Consider the following 7,138-nt stretch of genomic DNA (forward strand, 5'->3'; position numbering starts at 1 on the left):
ATCTTAATAGACCTGGCAGAAATATGCATTTCCTCCCATTTGAATTTTTTATAAAGCTTTATGTTTTTATCATCTGCGATCTGGATTTCATGTAACATTCTGTGGCATATACCATTTTAAATGTATTCATTAGGTATTAGAAGAAGGAGATTCTATGGTTCAGCTTCGTTCTGTCTTCTTTATCCCTAAGTCCAGTTTTATAATTTTTTTAAATAAAATTCATTGCTCACCTGCTTGTTTTTATAAATAATGCCAGACATAATGCACCTTGGTCAATTATGAATTATGAATCATGCTTGGCTGTGACGCCCACTGACATTCACGAGGAAGGCTCTCTCGTTACATGACCCCCGAAAACTTATGTTTTGACTTCTTAAACAGCTGTTACACATTTATCGAGTTCTGGGGTGTTGTGCTAGATGCTTTTACTTTTATCCCTTGGAATCTACAGTTCTGTGAGGCAGATGTCATTAACTTCACTTGACAGACTGGTGAGTCTGAGCTAAATGTCGATCCCAAGTCCTCATCCCTGCTGCTTTTTCATCATCAAACACATGGCCACCAACAGGATGAAAAAATGTCAAACATAGGAAGACATGTTATTGAATTAGGCACTAGGAATGCTAGAGTTTATCATACAGGCTTCAAAGAGATTCCCCACACAAACGGATCGTATACATGCAAAGATAAATTATTCATGAAAGGAATTCAGAGATTTTGATGAGCCGAAAATGTTAACACATTGCCTATAAATAGGAATTATTATTATTACTATTTTTTTTTTTTTTTTTTTGGTTTGGAGACTAGGAAATAGAAGCAGCATTTTTCTCATGTGTGAGTAGATAGAAAAGTAAATTACTCTGAGAGAAAGCTGTGTAGACTGAGCTCTTGAGGCGGAGGGCTTACCTTGTTCATCTTTGTATTCAAATTAATGAGCATTTCATATCTTCTGTGAAGATTCTGTTCTATGTATTATGAAACGCACTGCAGGCTATTTACTCTCAGCCTCCAATTCCCAGCATATGGCGTGCACTCAGCAGTCTGAGCAAATGAAGTTGCTGAGGCGCTGCATTCATAGAGCAGCCAGGCAAACAGCAAAGCTGTGTGTGCTCCTACAGCATGCCTGCATTTACTAAAATGACAAGCAGCTCAGTTCCTAACAAGTTTTGAATCCTTGCCAGAACTAGCCTCAGCTATCAGCTAAAATACACAACCTACAGGTCCTTGAGCCCCTGCCAGAGTCAGTCCTGGCAGTCAGCCAAAATAAACAACCTACAAATCCAAGCAGACCCTAAAGTCTCCACTAATTTTTCTTTTTTTCAAGTTTAAGTTCACAGGCCTGGGAAAAGATACCAAGACAAGCAAGGCTGTAGTTAATTAACTACATCCCTGGAACCTTGCTTCAGATATCAAAGAGAACTCAAGCCTCTTGCCAGGGCTGCACAGCTATTTACAAACACTAGCTGCCTTGCCCTTCATAACCGATAAACGCTCAAACCCCTTACCCTTCAGGGCCAGCGTTATTCTTAATGCGTGGCCCCTTTCCACACTTGGAGAGTGAATAAACTTTTCTACTTCCTGACTTTGTGAATTCTTTTACACCCCGCGGTACCAGCACCCTAAAAAATGCCACATGCTCCATTCTCTGGAAAGCGCCCCCAACTAAAGATTCTGTCCAAGAGGCATGCTCGTACCACGTGATCATTCCTCCCTTGTGGCGGAGAGGTCCCGCGGAGCCCATCAATTGACCAGCAACCAGATTCTTCGTTGGGTTTTGTTCTCACATATCCTTTAAATCTGTGCTACTCAAAAAGGATAGCTCACATTTGCTTTCGATCCATCGGGAAATAAGTACAGAAATTGAGAGCAAGAGTTTAGAAAGTTTTATAGCTATTTTGACAGTTGACTATTGAATCTAACCATAGTAAAACGTGCCTTGTATTCTGTATGTCTTTTTCATGTTATTTTCCTCTATCGTACTTTATAAAAATATCAAAACATGATTTATTGGAAAAAAAATTTTTAATGAAACAAAACACCTGATCCTTCACCACAAATAGTTTGAGAAGCTGTGGAGGAGAACCATTCTATGAAGTGGCCACTGCCGGACCCAAGAACTGGACCTGGGCCGGAACAGAGTTTACTTACCGCAAAGCCTCCTTAGAGGCTTCTGTCCAAGAGGCATGCTCGTACCACGTGATCATTCCTCCCTTGTGGCCGAGAGGTCCCCCGGAGCCCATCAATTGACCAGCAACCAGATTCTTCGTTGGGTTTTGTTCTCACATATCCGCGGGACCTCTCGGCCACAAGGGAGGACACATGTCTGATCATAATCCGTGTTCATTCTTACATAAATTAGCACCCTTCCCCTCCCTCCCACTGCATGCTGGCTCCAGGAAGAGGCCAGTTACCTTGACCTAGCCAAGCATGTAAATTAATTTCCTCCACCTGGTAGCACTCACATACTAGTACCCATGACTATTCCCTCCTTTTACCCTGTTTATAATTCTTTGGCACCTGCCAAGCAGCACAGGGCTCTATTTCGTCTTCTTGCTGCTTAAGACGTACTTCATTATGTACGTTTCCCTGAATAAACTCTATTCGTCTATTACCATACTAGTGTGGCCCGTCTCTTTGTAGTCTTGCCCTGTCTTCTGCTTACAGAGGTATATTTTGAGTCTCCGTGGGTCTGCGTGTACTAACACTGGCAGAGACGGGGGCGGGGAGGATGGTTTCGCAGAGGAGCAGCTGGCCTAGACAGAGCGACACAAGGTGACCCAGCACCCGTGGAGCCAGACCTTTGAGCTACGCCAGATTTAGAAAGTCGTTGGGGTTCTTCATTAAATACTGTTGCTTTGTTAAGGAATCTGGGGGCACAACTGGCAGCACAGGGGAAAGGAACTACCGCATAGAAAGGGAAAGCTCAAAAAATACAAAAGAGGGGAGACAACTGTGAAATGGAATTCCAGCATCTACTTTTCACCTCCTGTTAGTCTGCACCTTGCCATAAGGTTGGGCATTATCGCTTCTAGTATTCTTTCTCTGTCTCCATGATAAGGACTGCTGTTTCCTAAAAGCGTGCAACAGTTTCTAGAATTGCTGTACATCATTCTTCCCAGACAGGTGACAAATGAAAGGTCAGTGTGTGTCACTGACAGAATGGCCTAAACAAATCTGACCTGAAGCCTATTAAGCAGTTAGAGGTAATGAGTAGTCTCATTATGAATCATTAAGGAAGAGAAAAGCAAAACAGAAACCACCCCACCCAACAGGTGGGGGATTCTGTGAATAGAGCAAAGAGCGGCTCATAGAATAGTAGAAAATTGTGCAGAAACCTACAACAGGGAAATAAATGCAGAAGATTTGTTGTTTAAATTTTGTAGAATGTTTTTAAGATTACTTGCCACTATTGCTAACTAAAGATAGTTGTCACTGCCTACATTATTAGTAAATTTAGATTTATACTTTAAAAAATAACTTTCTAAAAAAGAAATACAGCACACACTGCGTTCAGCGTTTCCTTTAGGTGTTGTATAAAGAGGTGTCATTTTTTACAGATAAGCAATGAGTGCTTTAAAAAGTGGGAATAAGTTTGAGATTTTTTTTTAAAGAAGTAACTTCTGTTAAAGCAGCATTGATTTCATCTGGCATTTTAAGAATTTATAGTTTCTGTGCTAAGGTGACACTACTCTTTCTGTCACTTCAAGGGTAATTGCATCTGGTAGTCCTTGTAGTATCGGGTAGTTAATAGTCCAATATTATTAATGGATAATGGTCAAATGCTATTTTTCTGTGTCTGTGACTCTTTTACATAAAGATGAATGTAAAACTGCAAACTGAGTTTTTTTTCATATGAACATCCCCCTATCCACAAGAGTAGAACAAAAGTAATTTCACAGGACAACAGCAAATTAACATAGGTGCTAGCTAATTTGAAACTATATAAGTGTTTAAGGAGGGGAAAAAAAGAGAGAATTATGGCAGATTTCTTTTTCAAACATTACCACAGCATTACTTACTATTGTACATGCTTAGTTATGTAGGAGAGGAAGAAATCTTTCTCTACCCTTCTAGGTTCTTTCAGCTGGTCTAATAATCAAACTGGCATGAGACAGATTAACGAGAAGAGTAACCAAATTTAATTACATACATATGTTTGGGAACTCCACATACATGAGAGTCAGAGACTCCCATATACATGACAGGTTCAGAGACAGGAAGTTAAAATGAGGCATATGTGGCATTCTGAATTAAAAATGAGGTAAAGCACGTTGCTTCAGAGAAGATCATTACAGGATGATAAAAAGAGTTGATGTTCAGAAATGAGATGTTTGCCTGCCCTAGAGATAGGTCATAAAAAGTTATCTCTGGTGATAACTTATTGTGGGCAAGGCCCCCAATTTAAATTCTTTACGGGAGAGATAAAAGTTTCTCATGGGCCCACAAGGTCTCAATTGTCTTCAGCTCAAAATAATTCACATGCCAAAGCAGCACGACTTGGGGAAGCCTGTTCTGACCCCCTTCAGTCCCATTAAATGTAAATAGTCTAAACACACTAATTAAAAACAAAAATCATCAGACTGCATAAAAAAGCAAAACCCAAATATATGCCGTTCTATAAGAAATATACTTTAAGTATAATAACACAAGTTAAAAGCCGAAGTATAGAAAAAAAGATATGTCATGGTGACGTTAATCAAAAAGAAGATAATATGTCTATATTAATATCAGATAAAGTAGTTTTCAGAGCAAAAAAAATTACCAGAGATAAAAAGGGTTACTTCATATTGATAAAGAAGCCAATTCACCAAGAGGACATAAATAGCCTAAGTATTCATTAATAAGAGAACTTCAAAACAAAGACTGATGAAACTTCAAAGAGAAATAGATATATCCACAGTTTTGGCCAAGAGATTTAAACACTCTTCTCACAATAATTGTTCCAAGTAGATATAAATCAGTAAATATATAAAAGCCAGGAACAACACTATCAGCTTGACCGATTGACATTTATAGAACACTCCATCCAATGAGAGCAGTGTACACATTCTTTTCAAGTGCACATGTAACATTTTCCAAGACAGATCACATTCTGAGTCATAAAACGAAACTTGGTAAATTTAAAACAATTGAAAACATGCAAACTGTATTCTCAGAACACAATGGAATTAAATTAAAAACCAAGAACAGAAAGATCTCTGGAAACCACTCCCCCAAAAAACAAATATGTGAAAACTAAAAAAAAAACAAAAAACAAAAAACTTCTAAACTGATGGATCGAAAAAGAAGAAAGGAAACAAAGTATTTTGAACCAAATAAAAATGAAATCATGGATATCCCATTTCCAGCTCCACATATAAGAAGCTTGGAAGGTGCGGCTTCATCTTAACAAGTAAAAAACTGAATAGACTGAAAAATCGACAATTCTTCGTGTTTGTAAGGGACAGGAGGACATAGGGCAAAGCTGCTCCCAAGATTAAAGAAACGCACAAAGCAGAGACTCACCAGAGACCAGAGCTGAAACCACCCCCAGGAACCGGGGCCAGGGTGAGAACGACTGATGCAACAGACAAATTGTTGAGGCTCAGTGTGGACGACTCCGAGAGTCAAAAACTCCAGGGGACCCAGCGGTGGAGGGCCCTCACGGTACTGTGAGATTTACCTCCAAGAGCTCAAACGGGCTCCCACAGTAAATATCGGGGGGCGGGGGGTGGGAAATCCCCTCAAGCTTCCAGCAGGGGGAGGGGGAAAGGAACTATTTGAACTAGACCAAAGCACAGTTCTTAACAAGGCCTACCCTCAGGAGAAACTAATTAACCAGAGCCTAGCCTGCTGGGGTTTTAGCAGAGCCTCACTGACCTGGGAGAAAGGAAATACCCAGTCCCAGCCCGCTCTAGCCACCCTGTCCCAATTGAGAGTGTGGGAGGGGAAGAATAAAACTGAGAAACACCTGTGAAGGTCACCGTCTAGAAGCACAGGCTCACTAAAAAGCTAAGACCTAATCATAAGACTGTAAAGCAGTCTCCCTACCCCCACACCTCAGCATTGCATTACCAAAGGCCTATTTACAGCAGTTCCTCTTACCCAGTACATCATACCTGGCTAGCAACAAAAATTACGAGGCATACCAAAAGGCAAAAAACACAAAGCAGGCATGAGAATCGGACACAGCAGGGATGTTGGAATTATCAGAATGGGAATTTAAAACAACTATGATTTAGAGTTTAAGGACTCTAATGGATAAAGTCGACAGCATGCAGGTACAGATGGGCAGTGTAAGCTGAGAGATGGAAATCTTAAGAATCACAAGAAATGCTAGAGCTCAAATACACTGTAGCAGAAATGAAGACTGCCTTTAATAGGCTTATTAGTAGATTGGACATGGCTGAAGACAGAATCTCTGAGGTAAAGTATACGTCAAAAACTGGAAAGCAGAGAGAACGAAGTCTGAAAAAAACAGCAGAATATCCAAAGACTGTGAGACAACTACAAAAAGTGTAGCATACACAATATAATGAGAATAGCAGAAGGAGAATAAAGAGAGGAAGAAACAGAAGAACTATTTGAAAGAATAATGACTGAGAATTTTCCCCAAATTAATGTCAGACACCAAACCACAGATCCAAGAAGCTCAGAGAACATCCAGCAGGATAAATGCCCAAAAAAACTACAACTAGGCTTATCATCTTCAAACTACAGAAAATAAAAGATCAAGTAAAAATCCAGAAAGAAGCTAGAGTAAAATAACACCTTCTCTATAGAGGAACAAAATAAGAATTACATTCATTTTCTCCTTTGAAATCATTTAAGGAAGAAGAGGGGTATAGAAATATTTGAAGTGTTGAGAGAAAACAAAACCCCCATCCTAGGATTAGTTCTGTACCCTGTGAAATTATCCTTCAAAAGTGAAGGAAATTGTCCTAAAGTGACTTATTGGTATTTTATATCTATCTGCAAAGAACCTAGTTTTAGAGATTGCAAACAAAAACAAAAGCTGTTTCTTTCTTTAAAATAAAGTGAAGGAAAAATACTCAGACCAAAAAAAAATTTTTTAAAAAGGAATTTATTGCCAGTAGCCCTGCTTTACAAAAAAAATGTTTTAAAAAGTTCTTTAGAGAGAAGGAAAATAACATAGGTC

This window comes from Pteropus medius, unplaced genomic scaffold (genome assembly GCF_902729225.1).
Source record: "Pteropus medius unplaced genomic scaffold, Ma_sr-lr_union100, whole genome shotgun sequence".
Lineage (NCBI taxonomy): Eukaryota > Metazoa > Chordata > Mammalia > Chiroptera > Pteropodidae > Pteropus > Pteropus medius.